The 27,293-nt window shown below is 33.7% G+C and overlaps 1 long non-coding RNA gene across 8 annotated transcripts; it reads right to left on the bottom strand.

Annotated features, from left to right (window-relative positions):
- Positions 1-18,898: 18,898 nt before the first annotated feature.
- Positions 18,899-25,099, bottom strand: LOC149690184 (uncharacterized). 8 transcript variants are annotated; one of them, XR_016383648.1, is made up of 4 exons: positions 24,745-24,880; positions 24,582-24,690; positions 21,619-24,493; positions 18,899-19,180 (listed from the first exon to the last, which is right to left on the bottom strand). It is a non-coding gene; the product is annotated as an uncharacterized LOC149690184 (long non-coding RNA). The 8 variants fall into 8 exon arrangements; XR_016383646.1 differs by lacking the exon at positions 18,899-19,180 and adding an exon at positions 24,965-25,099 and having other exon boundaries at positions 21,932-24,493; positions 24,745-24,830; XR_016383647.1 differs by lacking the exon at positions 18,899-19,180 and adding an exon at positions 24,965-25,099 and having other exon boundaries at positions 21,932-24,493; positions 24,582-24,654; positions 24,745-24,830.
- Between the last annotated feature and the right edge of the window lie 2,194 nt (positions 25,100-27,293).

The raw sequence follows: 27,293 nt of genomic DNA, 5'->3' as shown, positions 1-27,293 counted from the left end.
ACGAAATGATCACACTAAATATATTTGACCCAATTTTATAATTTTGTGAGTACCCTTTAAAATTAAATTGGCAAGATCTATTCCATAAATATCATTATGAGAGTTAGTTTGAGAAGGACGAGATAACTGACTATACACGGTTTGCAATACTTCTCTTTATAGTCTGTACTAAGCCTTTGGCTGTGCCTCAGGCGTCATGAGAATTTATGACGTTCAACCTACATACTCCACCAGAACATTATCAAACCCATATTCCACTTTTTTCACAAGAAAATTAATCCTTAATTCATGAATTAAAAATCTAGTTAACCATGAGTGCTTTGATGTACATATTGGTTCTTATCACCACCACATTTCATCCTTAACACCGTTGTGTGTTAGTTAAATGAAATAGAACTCTGGTGTTAATAGTGAATAAATAACTCTAGAATCAGTCAATATTGCGTTGACAAACACGAAATATCCTACTTAATTTGTCCAAGCACCTGATAAGAACAAAGCTTCGACGCGCGCCAAAATCATGCGAAGAAAGGGACAAATGGACCCAACGACCAACGATTTCCAGCCTATTGTTTTGACGACAAAAAGTGGCTATTTTTCAGTTGCCATAAAAAAATATCACATCCTGTTATTTAATAACGGTTAATCAAAGACTTCTCTGTCTAAAAATGCCAATATTTCCCCCAAGACAACGCGTGGCTCGGTCACGCGCTTCAAAATGATTGCTTTAAACGATAGTGATTTACTTGTTTCGTGATGGCTATAGCTGCGCTAATAGTTCGGAAGCAATGCGGTTTGCCATTTATGAAACACGCTTGGCTTTTTATAATATTTGTACCTTTTATATTAAATATTTTTCATCTATAAACTTAATGAGGATAAATAATTTTTATTTTTTAATCTAATCATGTCCAAAAATTTACTGAACACTTTTATACAAAATTAAAATTAATATCTGTCCTTGCAACAAATAATTTCTGGATAGTTAAACACAAACATTGTTCAATTCTACAAATTTAATTTAGAAACTTGATTATTCAGCTATTTTATCGAATATTTAGCTAATTTCTGCAATATTTAGGTATTTTTCTGTAATATTTAGTTATTTTCTAGAATATTTAGTTATTTTCTAGAATATTTAGTTATTTTCTAGAATATTTAGTTATTTTCTAGAATATTTAGTTATTTTCTAGAATATTTAGTTATTTTCTAGAATATTTAGTTATTTTCTAGAATATTTAATTATTTTCTAGAATATTTAGTTATTTTCTTGAATATTTAGTTATTTTCTTGAATATTTAGTTATTTTCTTGTATATTTAGTTATTTTCTTGAATATTTAGTTATTTTCTTGTATATTTAGTTATTTTCTTGAATATTTAGTTATTTTCTTGTATATTTAGTTATTTTCTTGAATATTTAGTTATTTTCTTGTATATTTAGTTATTTTCTTGAATATTTAGTTATTTTCTTTATATTTAGTTATTTTCTTGAATATTTAGTTATTTTCTTGTATATTTAGTTATTTTCTTGAATATTTAGTTATTTTCTTGAATATTTAGTTATTTTCTTGAATATTTAGTTATTTTCTTGTATATTTAGTTATTTTCTTGAATATTTAGTTATTTTCTTGTATATTTAGTTATTTTCTTGTATATTTAGTTATTTTCTTGTATATTTAGTTATTATCTGGAATATTCAGTTATCTTGAATTTTTAGCTATTATCTGGAATATTCAGTTATCTTGAATTTTTAGCTATTTTCTCGAACATTTCATTTTAAAATAGCTATAAATTCAATTATTCGAACTCATTTCAAAAAAATCATCGATTGTCCTGTCGTGGGTTTGATTACTCGATTGGCGAATGACAATGCAAGAAATAATATTAAATTATTTTGGTGATTCGCACAGCTCCAATTAAATCAACTGCTTCTTTTAATGCAAAGGGTTATCCGTTATACTGTGAAGACCACGCATTGATTTGTTTTAATTTAAAAAATTCAATACCTGAACCTTTCGTATAACAAAACGTTCATTCACCACCGATTCTTGAATTACTCATTTTCAAATTATAGAGGATAAATTTAATTTAATACTTAAATTCTCGATAAATATACGTTTAATTTCGGTCTGACCTTCTAAATATACCAAAATACCCGAGTCATTAAAGCGAATATTCGTACCTTCAGGCAATATATCGCTAATGGTTTCCTCAAATTACGGTATCGAATAAACTTATTTAATGGTTAACTAATTTTATACATACATTAACCCCCCGAAGCCAACAATTTATCGAAACATTAAAAACCTTTAAACTTTGCATTCACGGCAATTAAATATCAATTTTCTAAAACGTCTATAGCGTTAATCCACTGTCAAAAAATATTTTGTTATCGAAAGACAAGTTAAGGTTGCTTTCCCCATCAACTTGATCCTCGAAAGATTTTTTTTTCAAAAGAATGAAAGAAGAAAAAAAAAATAAGTTTTAATTTCGGTCCGCGCAGTTTTTTCTTCTCTCTCTTTTGGACATTCTCGATCTTAGGTGTCTGTCTGGTACGCTCTTTATAATTAAAGATCTGTCTCTTTAGTTTCTATCGCCTAAGGCAGGGGGTGCAAGCGATAAGAGAGGTGGCAATTGCGGGGCCGGACTAACCTATTTCATTTTTTATATAAAAAACTGCTACCGTTGAGACTTGGCTTAGTACGAAGAAAATAACAAGAGGAACCCGACACATCAATTGGTTTCATGACTGAGATTATTTATATATTATTTTATTTTAACCACGATTGGTCTAAGCTATGCTAAAAACAAAAGAGATGCATTTTTAAGAGATATTTCGGTATAATATATTCAATTTGAGCTTGAAACAGTAAGTAGCTAGAAAATTAAGTGAACATCCATTAACCATGGTGAGAGAAAAGAGAAGTTAAGAAATGGAAGAAGCCACAATGACATCGACGATAAGTTGAATACAGGAATACATAGATATCCTCTAAATGGAATCTTGAAATGGCCATAGACCCCATCTGACTGAAGGTAAGGAGAAGCTCTTAAAACCGCCAGCTCCACCTTCCTGGTGTTTCATTAACTACTCACATATATAAGACCAACGTCAGCCCTAGGTCTACTAGTTCAGAACACGCAAACAGAGCTTGTTTACATTCGGGTTAGGCGATCATAGGTCACGCGAGTAACGCCTCAGGTCGCTAGCTACAATGGCACGTGGTATCTAAGTTCAAATAAATAATGGATGACGTCAGAGATGACAGTTTCTACACATCCTCCCCTTTAATTCAAGCAGAAAGGCCCAGAAAAGGACCTGTTAAAGATAGACCATTTCGATGTAACTAAGAGGGAAAGACGCAGGGTAAAACGCTGCCTTCCATCTCCTTTTTGTTTTCCATCATGAGAGTGCACAGAGACGGATGGCTATGTGTCAACCCCTCCTCTTGTATATACTGAAGGTTGCCTACCGCCTAAACGTCCATTCCATGTAGACGTAATCTATGTATTTCTGTGAAGACAATAGACACGGATTGCCTCATATTCCCAAGGCTACAAGAGGTTCAGGTGGTATCTTAGGTATAACTCGATAAAAGAGCGTGAAGCTGCCTCTTTCCTTACATAGACTGTAGGTGCTGCGGGTACCTCAAACGGGGGCTCCCTGCTGGCGCGCAAAAAAACAGAAATGGGAAGATGTAGAGGGCGTTCCGATCGCTTCCTAATGAGTGCCCTTTGGTCATTTCTTAAGGGCTATCTATACCTTTTAAACTTAAACTAATTTTATTTTTCGTTTTTCTGCGGTGAGCCTAAAATTGTTCCTTGCAGGTCGCCCATGGTTTCAGCAGGTGGTAGTAGCCCCCCAAAATAAGTCTTACCACCAAAAATATGCTTTGAGGTTTTGGTTTTTTTTTCTTGGGGAAAATTTTGGGGTTGTTCTCGAACAAGGTGTTAATTTGAGTTGGGCAGCAATTTTTAAATTGTTGACGCTCATTATTTCTTACATTTTTAAACCATTAATTAAGCCAGTGACTAGCTGCTCGTGCAGGAGGTGGATGCTTTGAGATTTTTAAACATAGAAAATATTATTATACACGTTAAGGGAATTAGGTAAAACAGTCATGAAGTTTCGAAATCAGTTTATTTTTCTTTTCGGTTTTCTTTCATAAAACAGACTCAAAAACCGTTAATATAAACCCAGAAAGATATGTGCGTTGATTTTTTAAACGATTATTAAAATTGAAAAATAGGCCTAAAATATCAGAAACGAATTCGACCAATTTTACTTTGATTTTCCTAATTTTTTCAAGAAATTTATCAAGTTTCAGCCAATCAAAGAAGGGAGCGCGAAAAGCATAGTGATAAAATGATTCATCGAAAATGAAAGATTTTGCTTAGGGTTTGAAAGTACAAATTGAAACAAAAAGTCCAATTTTGGATAATTTTGGAAAAAATCTTAGAATCGTTTAAAATTCAACACAAATATGTTGTTTATTGGTTTATTGATATTTTTGAACCAGTTTATCATTCTAAATCAACTTTTTTGAACCCTTCCTGCCGCCATATTGCTCAAAGACAAACAATAATCTATAATTCTGATAACATCCTGTTACAATAAAAAATTAATATATTTCAAAATATCATGAATTAAATAACACTAAAACTTAAAATTCTGTTTCAATTACTATATTTATAAATTAATAATGCCCTATTTTCGTGAAAAAAATATAAAAGAATGTATAATTTTCTAAAAAGCCGCGCGGACAATTTCAATTCGGTCAATATTAATCAAATGTAGTAATATTGCCATAAGGAAATGAAAAAGAGGTATTTACGAAGCTTATGATTAGCTTAAAGTAGGGCTACTTAAAGATAAACTGGACTTTGGTCAAAATCATTACTTGGACAATGGAAAATAATGGGGAAAAAATGCTTCGACTACAAGCATTTTTCCCAAACAATCAAAATACGGTGGTTGGTCGAATAATTGTTATTTTCAAACTCCAAAATTCTTCGAAAACGGAATTAATATTTAAAGTCCATATTCGAGCTAATCTTTAGACGCTCTACAGTTGAGCGGTCCATCAGGTACTATAATATGTGTTTCTGAAGAATTTCACGAATGTTCAGCAGATTTATATCGAAAAAGGTTCCGGTGTACAATTATAGAAATCCCTTTCAAAGTAACTAAATAGACCCCAAAAATTTGATTCTTAGGCATTATTATTAAATTTAAAATATGACGGTGGGATACTGTAATAATTAACACAATATGTAAGAACCCACACCCTCCAGTAATTTTAAAGAATAAATCAGTTTTTAGGGTTAACTTCCCATAGAAAAAGCATGGGATTTTTGGTGGTCCTGCACATCGAATAACTTAAAAACTACAGCGAAATTACGTTTTGGAATACTTCAAATCAACAAATAACTTTTCAAGGTGTGGCTTTTGGAAGTTTCATTAAAAATAATTATGTCGAAGTATCTTATTTCATTTATTACACAATTGCATCAGGGACTGAGCAGAAAAACGATATTTCTCGGGGTATCCCGATAAAACGCCATCTACCGGTGACTTTAACCTAAAATAAATATTTAAGTAGTAGCTTTACTGCATGGTATTATAGACACGTGACATTTCCCTAAGGAGACGTCATAGCTTCGTAAAAAATCAAAATTTGTACACTTTTTAGTCGTTGGAATACTGTTTCAAATAACAATCTGTGATATTTTCTTTACGTCTGTTATTGCAGGTGAACTTTTAAATAAGATATTCAAGAAACGTTCGGTCAAGCTATTTTATTTGTCAAAATTGCTAATATACGCTCTGTTTCTTTCCAAGTGGTGTCTTTTATAAGAAAAAAAAATGACCATTAATGCCTATTTCTCCCACGCACAAATATAATTACGGACACTTGACCGTCGGCTATTCAACTTTACGAGCAATATCCAGACATTATCCAAATTGGCCACTAAAGAACACTTTTCAATATTGTATTTCCTCGTTTTTTAGGCTGAAAATTTCAATAATTGGACTATTTCAAGTGGGTTTATTATTATAATGGTCAATTTTAGAAGGGAGGGATAAAACCATTTCTATTGTTTTCCTTTTAAAGTTTAATGGCGTGGACACTCGAGGCGGAACTTTATGGTCAGCGTACGAATAAGTAATTTAAAATATCCGCTTTGTCTCCGTGATAACATAAATCGCATGCACGGAATTAACGACAAAAATGAAATTGTTTTAAAGCAAATTTTCAGAGAGTAATTACTATATCAAGTAAATATTGTATATTTCACCATAAGTTTATAAGATATGTTACATAAGTATGCCACTACCTATACTTCGTAATGCTAGAGACTTACAGCTCGAGCTAGTTCGAGAACGACAAGCGAGAATTGACTATACTCGGTTAGTTTGCAGTTCATCTTCCTATTTAGTCTGTACTAAGCGAGGGGTCGGTCATTCATGAAATGACGTACGCTACCCGCGAAATCCAACTTAAGAAACCCGAAATCAATGCTGATTTCGAAATCCCATAAAAAATCCGAAATTAGTAACGAAAGCACAAAATCAGTAAAGAAATCATAAAATCAACAAAGAAATCATAAAATCAACAAAGAAATCATAAAATCAACAAAGAAATCATAAAATCAACAAAGAAATCACAAAATCAGTAAAGAAATCGCAAAATCCATTACAAAGTTCACGAAATCCAAAATCAAAAGAAATCACAAAATCCGACGACATCACGGGAAAAATCTCAAAAACCGACGAAGTCCATTGGATTTTATCGAATTTTGGAATCAAATGAAATCCGACGAAATCAAACGAAATACGAAGAAATCAAATTGATTTCGAAATCCCTTACACTTTTTCAAAAACGTTGGACTCCTCGGTAACAAGCCTTTGACAGCACCTCATCAGGCGTCGCTTTACGCATAGCCCAGTAGATCACGCGCAGCACGACGCAAGCTGCTTGCGCTATGACCTACGTCATTTTTTGACAAGCTCCAGTTTGTAACAATCGACAAACTTATGGAACATATCTTATGAACTTATGCATATAGTACTTATTTGACGACAACGGAATTTTATTCAATTTTTCAAAATTAATAAATGTATTCGTTTCGTTCGTTTCTACATTTCTGATTTTCACTAATTTATTTATTTAATTCCGAAGAATTTTTGGAGTGTTCCCAAAATTCTGTAATTTAATTTCAAAAGATTTCTTGTCAATAGATAAGACACCATATATAGAACAATTGGGTTAATGTATAGGCCTAGATTAAATTTCAAATTGGAGTAGTATTGTAATTATAAAGGAAATTACAAGATTTATGTCAATCAATTGCTATATAAATGTATTAAGGAACTAACACATGCAGAAAACTTAAAATTATGTTTCTATGTAATTTAAAATTAGCTTTAAAAATAATATTATTAAAAGAAATTATACAACGTGTGTCTTTGTATTTTACCGACGTGAATTTCTAGGAAAATTAGCTCCCATTCTGGCCTGAGTGATTTACAAGATAATTGTTCATTATAAATCTGCAACTATGTGAAAACATTCAAAATTATACATTACTAAAAATAATTACTATATAGTCAGCTAAATATTTCGTATTTTATCGACGTATAATTGGCTACTATATCTTTGGTAATTTACAGGTAAATGTTTGATCTTAAATACTGCATTGATTTACGAGTTATATCATTTACATGGGCCCAGGCAAAAATTTCAATTCCTTATAGGATAAATAGGATTTTTTTCCAGAATTATAGGATTTTATTGGAGATTATGGGACTAAAAATTATCTTATATAATATTATTTTGGTTTAAACTATGTAGAAAAATGCCAAGAAAATAACAAAATGGATTTTAGTTTGAAAAGAGGAGCTTAATTAAAATATAATACATATAAAAATCCTGAGCATGCCCGTAATTTCGGTGTCTAGTCAAACGTGAGATTGATAAAAGAGCTAAATGTTGATAAATATGATGCTAAACTATAGGAAAACTTTGTCTAAGTCAAAAATATAAAATATTATAGGACCTTTCATGAAATTATAGGTTATTATAGGACCTTTCATGAAATTATAGGTTATTATAGGACCTTTCATGAAATTATAGGTTATTATAGGACCTTTCTTGAAATTATAGGTTATTATAGGACCTTTCATGAAATTATAGGTTATTATAGGACCTTTCATGAAATTATAGGTTATTATAGGACCTTACAAAGGATAATATAGGACAGGCTAAAAATATAGGATTTTAAAGGACTGATAGGGCCGCTTTGCCCCTTGCATTTGGCAGTATAATTAGAAATTTAAATGGAAAAAATAAATCTACAATTAACCATTTTTGATGCATATAAATTGATAAAATGATGTCAGAATCATAAGTAATTAATTTTAATTCTTAATATACAGGTAATTTATTAGTATAAAAGACAATGTTAATCGCTCATTATTTTAACATATTCCCTCACAAATTTATCCCCTTTATAACACTGCAGCTCTACAAGGCAACTTCTAAATTTTTCACACAACATAAATCATTAAACCATTACAAAGTAAGATACTTTAACCTGCATCTTTGACATTTAAAGGGATTATCTCTTCGCAACAGTGAGTGAGTAACATATAATTCCGTATAATACGTCTTTAAATAACATTAAAGGTTTCCCATGACTATTTAGTCCCACGGTTTATCTCATCTGAACTAGTCCCAATTTTAACTCTTAATTTAATTCGACAAAATGCGCACCAAGATGAAAGACTCGCAAATAAAAGTTCTGACCTCGTAAGTCGTACGTAACCCTTCAAATTAACCCAATCCGTTTTTCGCATGGGACTCTTAAACCACGGTTTAATACACGAATCAAAACAATGTCTTGTACACACTCGTAACTGCTTCCAGTTCTGAATTCATATTCGTGGTAAGAGAATTAATTAAGTGGACAAGGGGAATTTAGTGAATGAAACAATGGGTGCAAGAAAGGTCATTAGCAATACGGTGTATTCATAGCTCGAACGCGAACGATCTTGGGAGCAGGATATCGGGTTCTAAGGGAAAGTTCTGGTTCATTTCACCCTTAGGTTACAATGCATTTTAAGTACTACGCAACGTAATGGAGATTTACCCTGATGGCTACCACTTGTATGCAATGAAGGCCAAAAATTATATTTTATTATAACGTGATAATAATTATTTTGAAATTTCTAGCTACTCTATATGGTGTTGTCGCACTTCATGGCTGAATTTCGTGCCCTTTATGAATATTCAGTTCCATTAATACTTTGTAGTGCTAGAGACTTACTGAGAACAAATTCGAAAACGACAAGCGAGAATTGACTACACTTGGTTTTGCAGTCCATCTTAACCTATTTAGTCGCTACTAAGCCTTTGACAGCGCCTCACCAGGCGTCGCTTTACCTCGAATCTATGACGTTTCACCAACGTCACTTCACGACATGCTCTGCAGTAACCAGTCACACTAATGACAAACTTAGGAAACATATCTTAAGAACTTGTGATAGTATTTATACATATCCATGGTTCTATTCACTGTTACTTTCATTTGCTCTGTCAATTTCTTGTTTCCCACGTGATAGAGTCCACGTGATACAGTAAATGCCAGTGAAATATTATACTTTAAAGCCTATTTTCTCTATACTGGGCGATCACTGGTTTGCAATAAAAATTACCTTGCATTATACTGCAGAAATCCCTACTTCAATTCAGTCTAGTGTTCTGATTCGTTGTTAATAAACACCCATTGGCTTTCCCATCAAAAATCTAGCGTAAATTTCATAATTTGTCGAAACAATATACAATTTAAGCCTACAAGCTTCGTAATCTTGTCCTCTAATTGATACAAGAGACTTTAACCTAATGGTATTTTCTAGATGGGATGGAATGTCGAAAGTTGTGGGAGGTGGAGGGTCATTACAGCGGATCAGCGCACAGACGACGTTTCCTCTATTCTTATTTTTTCCCGAGCCGATATCGTTTCGTTTTGGTTGCTGCTCGCCAGCGTTGGCGGTCAGTATTCAGCTTGACCTCTCGCGGCTTGACCCCGTGCGCCCAGTCGAGGGTTTCCTTTCTCGTCGGGGAATATAACAGTTAGCCGACAACTTCCGCTGAGTCACCCTGACGGTGATTGCCGGAACTACAAATAAGACCGCCTTTTAATGCTTTTCAATCAAATTCGGATCTTTCTGCAGCAAGCCCATTCTCGACACCCCCGTCTGATATTGTGCTCTATGAGGGATCGATTTTCCGATGCAATATAATGTTGTGTAATAATATACAGTATTTAAGGGAATTATGAATTGCTTTTTGGTAAAATTGAGCTTTATGTGATTTAAAAAAAAACCTTGTAATGGGATGGTTATTCGTTATTCATTATTTGATGCATCCGAATAATCTGACTTCGATTTTGGTAAAAAATAAAATCATAAGGATCGCATGCCAGTTTCAGATATTGCATAGGAAAACTGAACTCAACTAAATTTTTGAACTTAGTCTTATTGTATGTAAATTAATGGGAACGTTCTTTGGACGATTTTGAGTCGAAAATGTTCTATGACATTTCGCTGTCCAGGCCACTGTTAAGATTATATAAGATGCAGTTTGCTCAAATTTGGTAGCGAATTGTGACTGTGAATAAAGAAAAAAACACAAACAAACGACTTTCTCAAATATGATAAGTCCACGCATGAATCAATTTTCACGGGATCCTGCTTAGTATTGAAATTGAATTCAAATTGATACTAAAAATTTACCCTTAAGTAATTCCATTGTTTAACATAAAACCTACATTTATTGGCATTAGTATTTCAACCACGCGTCCAAATCACGAAGATTAAAAACTAAAGATGTTCTTAAGAAACGAAAACAACTTTTCACTGCGATTTCGGGAAAAATAAGCCTAACGAGAATTTTGGAAAGATGAATTCTGAAAATCAATTAGCATAAAATCACGTCATTGTTTAGCCTTGATTTTAAGTGACACGTTAAATGGCATTTAAGTTGATTATGTTGAGATTTAACTTAATTTCTATGATTGAGCATTTTTTAACTTGTTTTTAACTATAAAAATTTTCCTCTAACTCGCAATTATAGGTTGTTAAACATTATTAAACGGCCAACGATTTGAAATCTTATTATTACGTTTTGAAGTCTTTAACCATTTAAGCCTTTTTGTTAAAAACCACCACGTTTGTTTCGTAATAATTCATAATGGCAACGTATTGTTTATAGAGGAAAAATTTAACTTAAACGATTTAAATTATAAATGAAGAAAATTATAGACGAATACGTAAATTACATGAATTTGGAGGTTACCTACCCATTGTTTCCACATTTATAAAAATATTAATTAAGTTATAAATTAGTTTTATATAATTGAAAAATATTTTGTGACGTAATATCCCTGGCTTAATTACCCTTTACCTTAAAGTTTGAAATAATTGATATTTTATAATAATGTCTCTATGCTGAAAGATTTTAATATCTGGTACTTCAGTAGTTCCATTTTGTTCTATTATCTTTTACTTTTTCTAGTCTTAGTGCACTAAGACATTTTTGATTAACATATTATGTAATGATGGGCACCAGGAACTGATACCAAAACTATTTGTGGTATCGGTTCCTGTGGGCAAAAAATCGATGTGATATCGGTATCGGTGACCAATATGGCATTTAACCGATATATCGGTTCGAATTGAATTTACCTATTTTTACCGATTAATCTGTTTGAATTGAATTTACCTGTTTTTAACAATTAATCGGTTTGAGGTTAATTTACCGATTTATCGTTTAATAATCGGTAAAAATCGATAAAATATTCTCAATATCGGTTTCATTGGGTTAAATAATCGGTTATCTCGCCGCGAGTTTTAATGATAGGTTAAAATCAGTATCGGTTTCTTTAAAACTTCGATATCGGCATCGGTTAATTTACGATATCAGATGGAAATAAATGTGAAATATTCACATTTTCGGTGACATATAGGTTGGGTTAACTTATCAACATCTAAACTCTGATGAAAATTGACCAAATCGAACGACATCGAAACATAATTGAATCAGGAAACGATCAAACTAATTAGACATAAATCGTTTCATCCAATTGTGATCTAATTTTTCGATGAAATATAAATTACAAATTATTTTGACCAGCAAAGAAGACATACCCTAGCGTATCTAATTTTTAACCGCATATTTAACTCATACTTTTAATGATTTCAACATTAAATTGTACAAATAAAAGAAACAAAAATAAATTTAAAAATGAGCAGATATTTTTAAACAACATTTGTTTATCCGATTGCGAGCTATACTTAAAGTGCCGCTAATGCTAATATAAAATTCGTAGATAATATCGGTAGATAAAAGCCTTTACTAGTGTAATTTAACAACAATGTGGGGAGGTTGTCGAAAATCTTAAGTATAATTGAGAAAGTGGGCAGAATTGGGAACGTGGGATTCGCTTAATTCCTTCATGGAGCGGAATTGAAACAATAATGAGAAAATATTTGATCCACATTTAAAATCTCTTTATATAGATTAGTTGTCCGTTCATAGTGCCCCCTTCTACCCGATCACACGATAGCTTATAAATTCATACAGAGGGAACTTTCAGCAGCCACACGGGTGCATGCATTATCGGTGAGCGAGCAAGCGTGCAGCCTTTTGTTTCGAGTTAAATATCTTTTAAAAGGGAAGTCCACGCTAGAATTCATTTCACCCCTAATTTGCCACGGGTATCAAGTAAAAGCTTACGGCCGTTTCTTTAAGGCAAAGTCTCAGAAAATTGTCTAACAAATTTCAGCTTATATCAAATGATATCTAATGTATACAATGAACAAGTCAATTCCACACAATCACTGTTGAATTTTGATAATATTACTGAAAATTTCCGTCTAATTTAAGTTATAATTCGGTATAAGACGAAAGCCAGTCTAATGCAAGACGAAATTCAGTCAAATGTAAGGCAAGATTCAGTCTAATGAAAAGAGCAACTAAGCCTAATGAAAAGAGCAACTAAGCCTAATGAAAAGAGCAACTAAGCCTAATGCAAGGCACAATTTAGCCTAATGCAAGGCACAATTTAGCCTAATGCAAGACACAATTTAGCCTAATGCAAGGCACAATTTAGCCTAATGCAAGGCACAATTTAGCCTAATGCAAGGCACAATTTAGCCTAATGCAAGGCACAATTCAGCCTAATGCAAGGCGCAATTTCAGCCTAATGCAAGGCACAATTCATCCTAATTCAAGGTGCAATTCAGCATAATGCATGGCAAAATTTAGTCTAATTCAATTCACAATTCAGTCTAATATAAGGCAAAATTCGTTGACACTTCAACTCAATTACGATATTTCAATTCCAAAATTACGACACAAAAATCTAGAGCTAACCACTTTCCGATCTCATGGTGCCGATTTTAATTTTTCATGTAATCCCCTTTACATAGCCAAAAGTACAACGTGTTCACCGATTACACAAAGTTGGTCTAAAGCTATGATGAAATTCAGCCTATGATATAATAATACAAATCACCAACTTCGAATTATGATTGTTACGAAAAACCTTTTAACCAACTGAAACATTCAGATGGATGCATTCCCAAATTAAATTCACCATAGACTAGCCCTTGAAATACTTTTAACTCCATTCAAATGGTGCTAAAGCTAGATTAGCGTTGAATCTTCAGTCTGAAATAATCTGTTGCTAACGTTTGAGCATTAGGGAGTAATTCCCACGGATATTCGAATATATTTGGAATGAAGGGAGTTCATTAGGGGTTTAGTTTAAGTTGACTCGAGGTTAAGAGAAAATTTCTCCAGAGGTGAATTTCTCAAAGTTATCCCAATTTAAGATCAATCTAGAAGACAGCGAACGTTTCAACTTAGAAGGAAAATGCTGAACCTAATACTTTCATATGAGAGAACTAAATTGGAGATAATGGAATAATTTCCAGGATACTTATTGATGTTGTTTACCTCGCATAGTTCAAAGATCTTAACCTCTAGGCCATTGGGAATTTAGAGAATCTCTCATTTTCTCTCACGTACAATTGAAGGGATCAAGCCAATGATGAGATTTAAAGATTTTATCGAGATAAGGAATTGTAACTCATTATTAAAAGAGGTTATCTTCGTGTTATATATTTACATATTCAAAATACATTAGCGTATAGCGGAGCTTTCCATAAATCCAAGATATTTTAATTTCAAATAAAATTTGAAACATTAAATATTGGAAGAAATCGATTTTAATTTCACTATGAAGTCGAAATTTTAACTTGAAAAAATTAAATCAATCAAACAAGAACTTAAATCATATGCGTAAACCGACTTTAAATATTAAGTTTGAAAATTAACAAATATTGCTTATATTTGTTCTGTGTTCTATTAGCAAGTTAAGGTCAATGGTTATAATTACCTCTCCGAGTGACGTATGTCACGGAGAGGTTCTAATTTCGACGTGTGTGTCTGTCTGTGTGTGTGTGTCTGTTGTTACACCCACGTGACCGCGTTCGCAGTTTCCAAATCGGAGCAAACGTGTTCGCCATTTCCGAACTGCTTTCACAGTCACGGAAATGGTTCCTCCACTTGAGTTCTCACACCACCATCTTCTGGTCTTTGTCCATCCCACACGGTCACCAGTCTGTACTTACTTTCTTCTAATCACCACCATCGTTTGTTCTTCGTCCATCCCACATGGACACCAGTCTGTACATACTGGCTTCTAATCACCACCATCTTCTGGTCTTCGTCCAAACCACTTGGACACCAGTCTGTACATACTGGCTTCTAATCACCACCAGCTTCTGGTCTTTGTCCATCCCACTTGGACACCAGTCTGTACATACTGGCTTCTAATCACCACCATCTTCTGGTCTTTGTCCATCCCACTTGGACACCAGCCTGTACATTCTGGCTTCTAAACACCACCATCTACTGGTCTTCCGTCTATTTCACATAGACACCAATCTGTCCCATTGGCTTCTACTCCATTATCATCGTTTGGTTTTAGGATATACGCGGCGATCAGCTAGGGTTACGAGAAACGTCTAGCCTCCCTAAGGTGGGATCGCCACCAAAGGTTTTCGCAATTGCGCTTTTTCCTTACTATTAAAATGGAAACAAATCGTATATATACCCCAAAATTTGAAGAAAGCGGGCAAGAGGGGTACCCTTCACTTTAAACGTCAATATTAGCAAAGTTTGAGATGATAATAGGTATAACTTTATTTTAAACGATTTAACTATTATTAATGTTAATTATTGAAGATTAAAATAATTAAAAATAATTATATTTATTTAAATATTAAAGATAATCTTGTTTCTCAACTCAAAATTTATACGGAAAGAGTTTAAAAGCAGTCTATGTTTTGTCTGTGTGTGTCCGTCCATTGTTACACTAGTGCGTCGCGTTAGCAGTTAGCCTTGTGTTGATGTGTTAAGAAATCATACAGAACCTTAATATTCCCTTTTTCCATAATATAAAGTGAATATGTGGAAGTATTTTTCGTAATTATGATGCATTTAGTACTTTTGTAGCTTTAAAGCTCTGTTTCATTTTGATATTCCAAAGATTTTTTTTAATATTGTTATTTGAAATGGCTGTTTATATATTACTTAAGCTATACTACATCTGTATATAGAATAATCCTTGGTTTAGTGATTTCATGAAGAAAACTAAGACCTAGACTCTCGCGGGTATATTAAGTATCATACGCAATAGGCTTAGTGAAACAAAGAGTAGAAAATTGAGGCCTGAGGTGAAGTAAACTTTTGGGCTTTGATTTTCGTGTCCGAAATGAAGAGACATCAACGGTTCAGAGTGAGCCGAAAGTTAAATACACTATTAAATAATCCGGTTAAGATTTTATAATAGAAGAAAAGATCATGGTAGCAATTAGAATTATAAAAAAACGTCTTGGTTTGGACCAAGGCCGAAAAAACAAACGATATGTCTGAGGTTTATCAGTTGACTGAAGTTTCAGATATTGCAATTTCTTTTTAAATTACTTTTATTCCTTTAATCCTTAATCAATATTTAATTCAATCAACTTATTTTTACTGTTAATCGATCTATTCCCTCTAAATTAATTTCAAAAATTACATATCTACGCTTTTTCAAGAATAATTCCATTTTCCGAAAACATTTTATCATGAAATTAATTATTTTGAAGGGAGTACGTGTTGGGTGACGAATATTGAATATTTGAAATATTATACGAAGTGTCTAAAAAGAGCAAGCGATCTTTGATATAACTCGAAAGGAAAATGTAAATATTTGATAGTGGATGCATATATTGGGGACGCGAATTTATACATTTAACTTCGAATATCGAAATGTTACATTTTTTTGTCGCGACTATGAAGGAAAGGTTGCACTGCAGTTTCCCTCTCCGAACTTCAAAGCTTCTTGGCCATAACTCAATCTAGATTTGGAACGTCATCACCCCTTACTACATTGTTGGCGTTACTTGTACACAGGCCCGTAGCCAGAAAAGTTACGCAGAGGGGGCAGTATCTTTCTGTGAGGGGGCATGGCAAATGGAATTTTTTTTATAGAATAACATAAATATCAAAATGTCAGACAATAAATATTTAAGCAGGTATTTCATTATTGACACTCATTTAACATTTGAAAATCAAACTTTTTTTAAAAAGTTTAAAAATAAATAAATTGTTAATAAACAATTCTAAATCTAAATTTCTAGTCAGATCTTTTTCGTAGGCTAGGGAAGTTAAGTTTCACTTTCTTTCAAGTGACATAGCTCGTCGTTAAAGTGAAAATACGCCAGTAGGGCAGGAAAAGTTTGCCTCGCAACTTCGCAAGTCGCTGTTGAGGCGTCAAATGTAAGTCTGTACCCCGAGGGGTCGGTCATTCATGAACTCCCGTACGCTACCCGTGAAATCCAACTTAAGAAATCCGAAATCAATGCTGATTTCGAAATCAAATAAAAAATCCGAAATCAGCAACGAAATCACAAAACATTAAAGAAATCATAAAATCAGAAAAAAACAAAAAATCAACAAAGAAATCACGAAATCAACATAAAAATCACGAAATCAGAAGCGAAATCACAAAATCAGAAACAAAATCAGTAAAGAAATCGTGAAATCCATTACAAAATTCACGAAATCCAAAATCCAAAGAAATCGCAAAATCCGTCGAAATCACGGGAAAAATCTCAAAATTCGATGAAATTCATTGGATTTTATCGAATTCTGAAATCAAACGAAATCCGACGGAATCCGAAGAAATCAAATTGGATTTCAAAATCCCGAACACTTTTTCCAAAACGTCCGACCCCTCACTGTACCCCGACATAATATTTTGGTCCTGGATGACAAAACCAGCGATATATATCAAGGATAACCACAAAAAGCTAAAAATTCCAGTGTATCAGGGATACATATCAAAAGTGAATTTAAAACATACAAATGAATCAGGAATATATCAAGTAAAAAAATCCAAGTGTATCAGGAATATACACAAGTAAAGACAATAAAGTCTAAAATATGTTGATATACATTCTATATAGCTTGAATATTTGTGTATCAAAATGAAAATATTCATTACAGGGGCAAAGTTAGTTTGATAAGAAGGCATTGGAAAATTTTGAGGGGGCATTTAGGGGCAAACCGAAATCTTATTTGAGGGGGCAGGATATATTTTTGAGGGGGCATTGCCCCCTGGTGCCCCCCCGTGGCTACGGGCCTGCTTGTACACCGGTTACGTATTACGCGGAATGATTTTATCAGGCGTAGAGACCATTTCCGAAAACACACAGGGGCGAGGAGACCATTGGGGTATTCTTCCTTGCACCAAGGGCCATCGTCAGACGGTGCCAAAGTTCACTACAGGCGGGAGGAAAGTCAACTCGCACTGCCTCTAGCGGTGCTTCTAAGCGAGAGGGAGAAGACCCCAATGGCGGCATCGCCCCAGTGTTTTAGTTTCTCCTTATGTAATTTGTGTACGATCGGTCCATGGCAGTTCTGGTAAGGTATGATGTGTTCAACCATTTTATTTCCTCAGGAAATAACAAGTCATCGGAACTGAGAAGTATTTCTTTTTATGTAAACTTTACCCTTTCCTTTGGTTATATTTACACCGATATCATATTTTTCCAGTGCATAAAAGGAGAGCTACCTACTAAAAGAAACAAGACAGGACCGAGGCTGTTGCTTTGTCTTAAGTAGACAACATAAGTTTATAAATTAGTTTGAGCAAAATAAATTCTTTATCATAATTTCTTGACATCAGTCTTCCCAGCAACTTACAACAGATTTAAACTTTTTTGGTGCAAACTTGAAAATTTGTCAAGGCAACAAGAATTAAAACTGTGCTTCCAACTTAGTAATCATCGACACGAAATCCCTTCAAAATAATTAATTTCATGATAAAATGTTTTCGGAAAATGGAATTATTCTTGAAAAAGCGTAGATATGTAATTTTTGAAATTAATTTAGAGGGAATAGATCGATTAACAGTAAAAATAAGTTGATTGAATTAAATATTGATTAAGGATTAAAGGAATAAAAGTAATTTAAAAAGAAATTGCAATATCTGAAACTTCAGTCAACTGATAAACCTCAGACATATCGTTTGTTTTTTCGGCCTTGGTCCAAACCAAGACGTTTTTTTATAATATCTGTCCCTTCAGTCTTAATGTAATTAAAATTTGAATAATTTCATGTTTTTTCTACCGACATACATTTGGGGTTGATCTATTTCTAATAGCTTAAAGAAGTACTTAAGTATAGTTAATTATATGAACTCATATCCAATAACATAGTTTTCGAAAAGCATATAATGTTGTACTTTATATATGAAGTTAGTTCAAAAATGACAGTATTTGAAATGTAGAATAAATTTTTTTATTTGTTGTGTACACTCTAAACATATATCAATGAGAATTTTTGAGGAAATGCATCATGAGTAGAAGAGCTTGAAGACGATGTCTATATAAGCATATTGTGTTGTACTTTATTTATGAAAAGTTTAAAAACGACGGTATTTGAAATATGGAAGAAAAATATTTGTTTCGTACACTGTATACATATACAGTGTTGTCGAGATCAGACCAACAGCTTCCTTTATGTACAACCCCCAATACTGCCAACGGGTGATGTCGTGCTAAATTATACAGGGTGTAAATAAATGTTTAGAATTCATGTTTTATTGTATTTAAGTGACAACGAGTGGCAAGATACACAAAGAATACAGGAGAATATGCGTGAATGCAACAAAATATTTTAAAGCACAGTCCTACGATTAGTCTTAGAACCTGGGCCTCAAATTGCAACCTCTAAACTGTTTAGTAAACAACTCAACGTAAATATTCGAAGTGTCTACCATTGTGGTTGAGGCACTCTTCCAGATGACTGTCCGTGTCTTGCATTACATTTGCAACCACTAAACTCATGACGCATGGCAAGACTAATGGTATTGCCGTCTTAGGTACTTCTCGTCCGTTAAGGCTTGATGTAGGGGGATATGATTATGCCTGTAGTAATGCCCTTGTAAACTGGCACGAACAGTAGAATGGCTTAGTGCAACTTCTTGTTCCACCGCTCTACTACAAGCATGAGATTGGCTTCAAAACTTTCTACGATGTCAAAGTCTGTATCCTCATTACAGACTATACAGTCTCTTCTACGTTCACGATCTTGCACTATCGAAATGACGAAAGTCCTCGCACCCAAATGTCGGTGTGGAGACCGTTCGGCATAAAGCACTACCTTTAGTTGAACCAGAGAGAATTTTACACATGTGTAAAATTCTCTATGGTTGAATGTTACCGCGACCTTCACCCAAAATAAACTTGCTAATCAATTTTTCCTGGTTAGAATAAGTTGGCATTTTGCTAGGAAACGAGACCAACTACTGTAATTCTACTACTTAGCGACACTGAAAGCCCCTTTATATCTAAAAAGACCGGAAGTTCCTCAAAGTTGAGTTTTCAAAGATTGTCAGCTTGAGCAGCAGGTCATAGTATGTATAGTGGTGAAGGTCGCTTTAACATTCGACACGTGACACCACGGTATGTTTGGTCCTCCAATGTCCTGACCCTATAGGTCCAAACAATTACCATCCAGTTTTTCGGCTCAGCGTTGCGGTATTGCCGGTCCCATTTGAAATACAATTTCTGTAGTGTTACAATTTTAACAATACGCCTGTTAAAAAGGCACAAATACCGAAAAAAGAAACCATTGTAATAAAGGTCGGCCCCCTAACCTTAAACTATGAACAAAATAAAGAAAACATAAAGGTTTCTTTGGGAATGACTTTGAAGCAGAAGGTCCGAGTTGTCTGAGGAACCGAGAAAAAAGGCCGTAGTGAAAACTAATCGTCGTTACGTAGCAGTTAGGACCGAATTTAATTAGTTAGTCTCGTCTTTTAGCAAAATGCCAGTGTATTCAAACCAGGGAAAATTGAACATGATGTTTACGAGGATTACCCAAAACGGCAAAACCTTTGCGTGAACTAATTGAAGCCGATCCATTATTTTTAGAAAGGTACTGTTCTCTGACGAGGCTATTTAAGGATGGTACCTTAAACCTTCATAACGTGCATTTTTGGGAGGGCATTCTTGGAAACCAAATTATCGGACCCTTTTTCTTGATAAGAAAATCTCTGAAGGCATTTACTTGGACTTCCTGCGTCATGAGTTCGTTGCTAGTAAAGTAATTGAAAGACATGGACAGATGAAGAGTGCCTGCACCACAATGGTAATCACATTGAACATTTACGTTGACGTTGATGTGTACCAAACGGATTCGATTAGAGGTTGTAATTTGAGGCCCAAATTCCAAGACTTATCGTAAGACTGTGCTTTAAAATTTTCTGTTGCTCCCCCCACTTGACTGGTATGCTAGGTGGTATTTCAGTAGAAGAAAATTTATTGAATTAGGGATAGCGAGAGATGGCTAGTGATATGGCTTAGTTATGGGCTAGACGCCCTTGTTTTATTGGCAACATTATTACATTGAATGTTGCCAGATTAAATTGTTGCTGGTGATTTGGCGAACTATGCTAATGATATATTAAAATTTAAATGGAAAAGTTTCATTTTGACACATTCCTTACCCTAAAATTTTGTGTTTGGAGCCTATTAATGCATTATAGTGATAATGTAATTAATTTTAGTGTTAAATAGGAAAACATTTAGGCTGAAAGAACAACTGGCGTAGTTTAATCTTATTTTGTTATTTCAGTTAAGGGTTATCTATAGTTACCCAAAAAAAACCTGTTGTTTTCGATTAATTTTAATTAAATATGATCATTAAGTTGAAATTAACGGCTTATCTTCTTTTACTAGTGTTATTTCAGTTTATTATACGGGTTTGAACAAGAAATTCTGCAAACTTTAGAGGAGTGACTGTTTGACTCTTGCAGAACAATCACTACTTTGCCCCAAAACTTTTAAATATCACGCCTTTTCAATGGCTCTCTTTTCAAAATGGGGAAAAAAGCTTTTAAATGACAATTTAATTAATCGTAAGAATTAAACAGGAAAATGGAGGCTGGGTGAAAGATTTGTTAGTTTAATTATAAGGTATCCATGAATTTACCCAAAACACGAATCTTTCACATTCTGGGAGCACTGCCGTGCTCCCAGCCAAGTCGAGCACTGACATCCTTTTCTCGAAGCAACTCGTGGCACTTTTAAGCCCACTGTAACTTCGTGATGGGTATAGGTGAAAGTCTGAAATTTTGCTTGCCGCGAGGACTGTCAATCCTAGCTATTGTTTCCAAATTTCAAGTTCCTACCCTATATGCTTTTCGAAATATCGCAGGTGAAATTTACCTTATTTTGTCACTCACTCACTCACTCACCGATCATCAAAATTCTAAGGTACTTCTAGAGGAGATAGAAACTTAAAATTCAGGATTTAGTTTTCATTTATTTTATAAAGCACAGAAAAATTAAAACATCCCGAATTTTTTATAAAATTGTTCTTTAGTTCTTTATTTTAAAACTAGATGGCGCTGCCGTCTTTTCAACAGAAATAGTGTGTGTTCTTGATGAAAGGACGTAATGGTCCAAAGTTAACCGAAAGTTAAATATATATTAAAGCTAATAGGAGTAGTAGTTTAATAGAAATGTGTCGTAACTGATGCTACATTCTTTTATTAGGATATCGCGTACAATCTTTATTGCATATTCTCTGCGGGTCGAAAGGGGTAATTCAGCGTAAATATGGACAAACGTTAGCGATTATATTGGCAAACGAAGTACCACGAGAGGGTCTTGTTTTAATATAACTACCGAAGTATAACGAGAGGGTCTACAAAAAGAAGTGAGATCCTAAGAAAAACATTACCATGTACAAAAATGGGCCAAGCCTCGCTTCGTGCCCTCTCCGCCGTAAAAGTTCTGAAATCCCATGTAGAGCCAAGTCTGCCTTTTGGTCTCATTCAATCGCCAATTGAACAATTATGTTATAAATTAAGTACTTTTCCTAATTAATAACCAATATTCTTTGACTCTATCATTATTATACATCTTTGTTCGTATCAAAAATATCGTGACTTGGCAAGCGCAGGTGTACATAAGGTTATGCATAACTCGCCTTATAAACTTGTAAATAGGGTTATGCATAACTCACCATATAATTTGTACATAGGGTTGTGCATGACTCATCTTATAAACTTGTACATATCCCCTCGACCATAAACGATTTAGTGAATATCCCTTCGACTTCCTTTTAATATTACTTACTTGCGATTGCCAAGTCACGATCTTTTTGATACGAACAAAGATGTATAATAATGATAGAGTCAAAGAAGATTGGTTATTAATTAGGAAAAGGACTTAATTTATAACATAATTGTTCAATTGGCGATTGAATGAGAACAAAAGGCAGACTTGGCTCTACATGGGATCTCAGAACTTTTTAGGGCGGAGAGGGCACGAAGCGAGGCTTGGCCCATTTTTGTACATGTTAATGTTTTTCTTAGGTTAATTATACTTGATTGAGTTTAATTTAACGGCTTATCTTGTTTATCTTGTGTGGATTTATTTTATAATAAAAGTTTCAATAAAATATTAACTTAAATTGCAATTACCCTAAAATTTTAATGTATGCGCTTTTGATGTATTTTAATGATCATTTAGATTAATTTGAAAGTGAAATAGGAAACTACTGTGGCTGTACGAAAAACTTGTGATGTTTTAATCTTAATTTGAGCATGGTTCGTGAGAGTGGATTAAGCTTAAAATTTATTTGAATTTTTTACCCTATTTGCAATGTTTAGTGCAGTTTAATATTTTTGCCATATATTCATCATTATGGTACCCTAAACTTTTGGGTAGTTTAAACAGTTTATTTAAAAGTTATTTGAGCTTTTATCCAAAAATGTATATTTTGGTTTAATTTCACGTTAATTATATTTAATTGAGTTAAAATTAACGTAGGATTGTGTTTTGGCAGTGTACATTTAGGCTATAAAATGAGTTTAAATGTATACTTCACCTTAATTGCAATTTTTAGTGGAGTTTTCGATTCTCATTTTACGCTAAGTTTTGAATTTCGCGCCTATTAAGGTGCTTTCGAGATAATTTAAATTAGCTTAAGTGTGAAAGAGAAAACATGGGGCTTTACCAACGGCTTGGTTAGATACAATCTTAATCAAGGACATCATTTAAGAGTTATCTGAGTTTTCATCCAAAAAAAAATGTACATTCGGGGTTTAATTTCACGTTAATTACACTTAATTACGTTGAAATTAACTTGTCGTCAGTGCTCATTAAGCTTATAAAATGACTTTTAATAAATAATTCACCTTAACTCTAATGTTTAGAGGAGTTTTTTATTATTTCCAACACATTGCGTTAAATTTTTATCATATCCTGTGCTAGGTTTGTGGTAAAGATTATCTATACAATATGTTAATGAATGATGTTATTCTATAGTTTAGCTTGAATACCAGTAATTAAATCAAATACCTATACAATTCATAGCAATTTAAACCAATAAACAAACGGCAACGTGGACTGTGGAAATAGCAAACAACGTAACCCTCCGTTTCTAACGTGGTTACGTTGAGAGAATCTGTGATGTAAACATGAAAATTATTTGACTAATTAAATTATATAACGACACTGTCCTCCTGGATTAACCAGCACCACTGTTACTTATGAATTAAACAATCCACTGTTGGTAACAAATAGTTTATAAAATGATAACGTAACATCACAGTATAACTGATTCAATAGGACCAAAATTGTTTTAACGAATAATCTGGTCCTCTACATTGGTTTAGTTTTAAGGAATTATATCACACACCTTCACAATTAGTAGCATTTTAGTGAGATTAACAAATAATGAAACCGCGTATACCTGTCCTCAAATGAGAATGTTGAGTGAACTGCGCTAACCAGTAACCTATACACCACTCTTTTAACTGCCGTAGGAAAACACATTGAACATTTTGTGATCTTTCCTGTAATATTTTGAAGTTGAATTCTTCACAGGGTGAAAACACTACCGTTGATTTCTAAACCATTAACAAATAATGAAACCCAGTATACCTCATACGTAACTCTCCGTTTCCAACGTGGTTACGTTGAGAGAATCTGTGCTGATGTAAACATGGAAATTCCTCTACATTGGTTTAGTTTAAGGAAATATATCACACACCTTCACAATTAGTAGCATTTTGGTGAGATTAACAAATAATGAAACCCTGTATACCTCAGTCCTCATATATTTGTTTGTAGCAGGAAACGAAGCAGACTGCGTATTTTTGGAATACAGAGCTGGAAATGAGCTTTTTTTATCTTGAAAGGGGAAAGACTATATAAATACTATATTACATAGACAAACTAAAATACAACTTAAGCCTTGGCCGTAAAGAACGTTCAAAAACTTACTTTAAATGATATAAAAACCTCTGTTAACTGTAATTATTTACCTGAATTACTTTTCTAGACGAAAATTCGACCTGATAACGACCTATTTCTTATTAAGGGTGCTACAGTTAATTAGAAAATACATATAAAGGTGCTCAAGCTCGGATGAAATAGTAAAGTAATCTGTCAGCGTCTACTGCTAGATAGTCTGACTCAAAAGTAATTTTGACGTACTTTCAGAATTAACTAAAATTAACATACTTAGAGTTAATTGATTTAAATTAAACTAGCCGATAGCACACCTTGAATACATAATTGTTAAATTAAGAGTATTCCGAAAAGTAACTTCGCTCTAGTTTTTCAGTTAGAGGTGGCTAAATATCACGAAAAACCCCATGTTAATCTCCATAGGAAAAATGGTAAAAGCATGTGAATTTTGCTTTAACGTTACAAAAGAGTATCAAGTCATATCTACAAGGGCCTACCGGCCCTGTAGAATAGTAGAAGGGCTAATGGTAAACGGGTAGTAGCTACAGACTTTTTATTCTCTTTATGGTGCGCATTGACTATTAGTGCGTCTAGCTACAATTTAACTTTGGTGTTATTTAACGTTAACATTCATGTTGGCAAACTAAGAATATTGTTGAGGTGAGACGAGACGATAGTGTTTACACTGCAAACCAGTTGTGAATGTAGCTATCAGAATATGCGGTAAACAGCGTAGACTTCATTTCCTGATCTTTTCCCCAATGACTTATTTCCATGTGTCCAAGATTTATCCTTATAGAGTAGTGGCACTCCATGTTAACTACCCATAGAGCTTAATACAGTCAAAGGCAAGTAGGTGCCATTACTCTATTGGATGTAAAATGTCGTCTGCTTTACTGTATTATTCGCTATGCTTGGAATACTGCTTCAATATTTCGTAAATTTTTACTTCAAAAAAGAGAAATAATTCCATATCTAGGTATATAATTTTGTAGTAGTAGACCTCTTGACTCGGAGAGGTAATATTTTGGTTTTCCCAACTTGTTTTAAAGGTACAAAATAACCGATGGAAGTAAGATATGAGTAAACTAGGAATAAATACAGCTACTAGGAATCAATATCTCCCATGTTAATTTCTATGCGGGTTTTGTGGGCCGGGCTTGACGCGTCATATTTCTGACGTCTTTCTAACTGTGATTTCATTGGATGGTAGCAACCAATGAAAATGCACGCGCAACCTATTTCCATATTCATAACCAAGGTAAAGAAACTACCATATTTCACGTTTATAGAAACAGAAAATGGAAAGGCACCGAAGTGCAAAAGCGCGAACCGGCGAAACACAAAGGGTGACTTTATTCTTTACTTAATAGTTTTATATTCTTAATAAATCGTAATTCTACAATTTAAAAGGACAACAAAATAATAAAAAAATATATGTTATATAAAAAATATATCCGAATCTCGCGACGGTAAGCACTCATGTCGAAAATCACGTATTTTTTTGTTGATGCGCAAGGATTCTCAAGGTATTCTCGAAAACTGCCTTGTTTTTCAAGAAATTTAAACAAGATTTTCAAGCCTTAAGGTTGAAATTATTAAAAAAAAAAAAATAAAAAAATAAATGAAAACATTCCGCGTTTTTGGCCATCTTGGAAAATGACTACCAGAAAAGTAACCCAAACATCTTGACGGGATAACTTCAATCAGAAGTATATAATACTTCTCTTAAAGATAATTGTACCACAAAGCGGGGTAATTGATAACATGATTCTTCCCAACATCATTTTACATTTGGAGCAAGGTTACTAAACCGAATCACATACGTGATAAATAGTTCCCTCATCATTACTACATGTATTAGCGCTTAACTATTTGCCAAGGCGCATGCGCTTGCGGATTTTTGTCCGACGTCAAGACAATCAAGGTTTGTGGGTTGATTGCTGAGGATTTAGAATATCAAACAGTTACAGAATTCACCCTAGCACGGTGCGATGCCCATGTGAAGTTTGATAAGCAGGAGAACAAACAAAAAGGGTGAGCCTCGCCTGGGAAGAATCATGTTACATAACTAAAGCATTAAGAGGATTCAGAGTGTCATCCTTCTACTATTACCCCCTTCTGCTTCAATGCATATTAAAAATATTGAAAATGAACATCACATGGGGAACCTATGCAAATATTACTTGATATAATAATTATAAAAATGTTCTCAATCGATGCTGCATTACGTCTTGAAATCAATAACCACGGAAACAACAATATTCCCAGAGGTTAAAGTTTAAACTTGTGTATCTTTGGGCGCGAGGCGCAACTTTGTGGCTCTTCTTGATCATCCTCCGCGACTCTTTTTACATTATAAAACGTTACGGACTACCGCTTAACATGATTGGTCTCAAAAAA

The sequence above is a fragment of the Phalangium opilio genome, unplaced genomic scaffold, assembly GCF_054372755.1.
Source record: "Phalangium opilio isolate 3A_F unplaced genomic scaffold, DU_Popi_V2 ptg000031l_1, whole genome shotgun sequence".
NCBI lineage: Eukaryota > Metazoa > Arthropoda > Arachnida > Opiliones > Phalangiidae > Phalangium > Phalangium opilio.
This window is presented reverse-complemented; position numbering and strand designations above follow the sequence as displayed.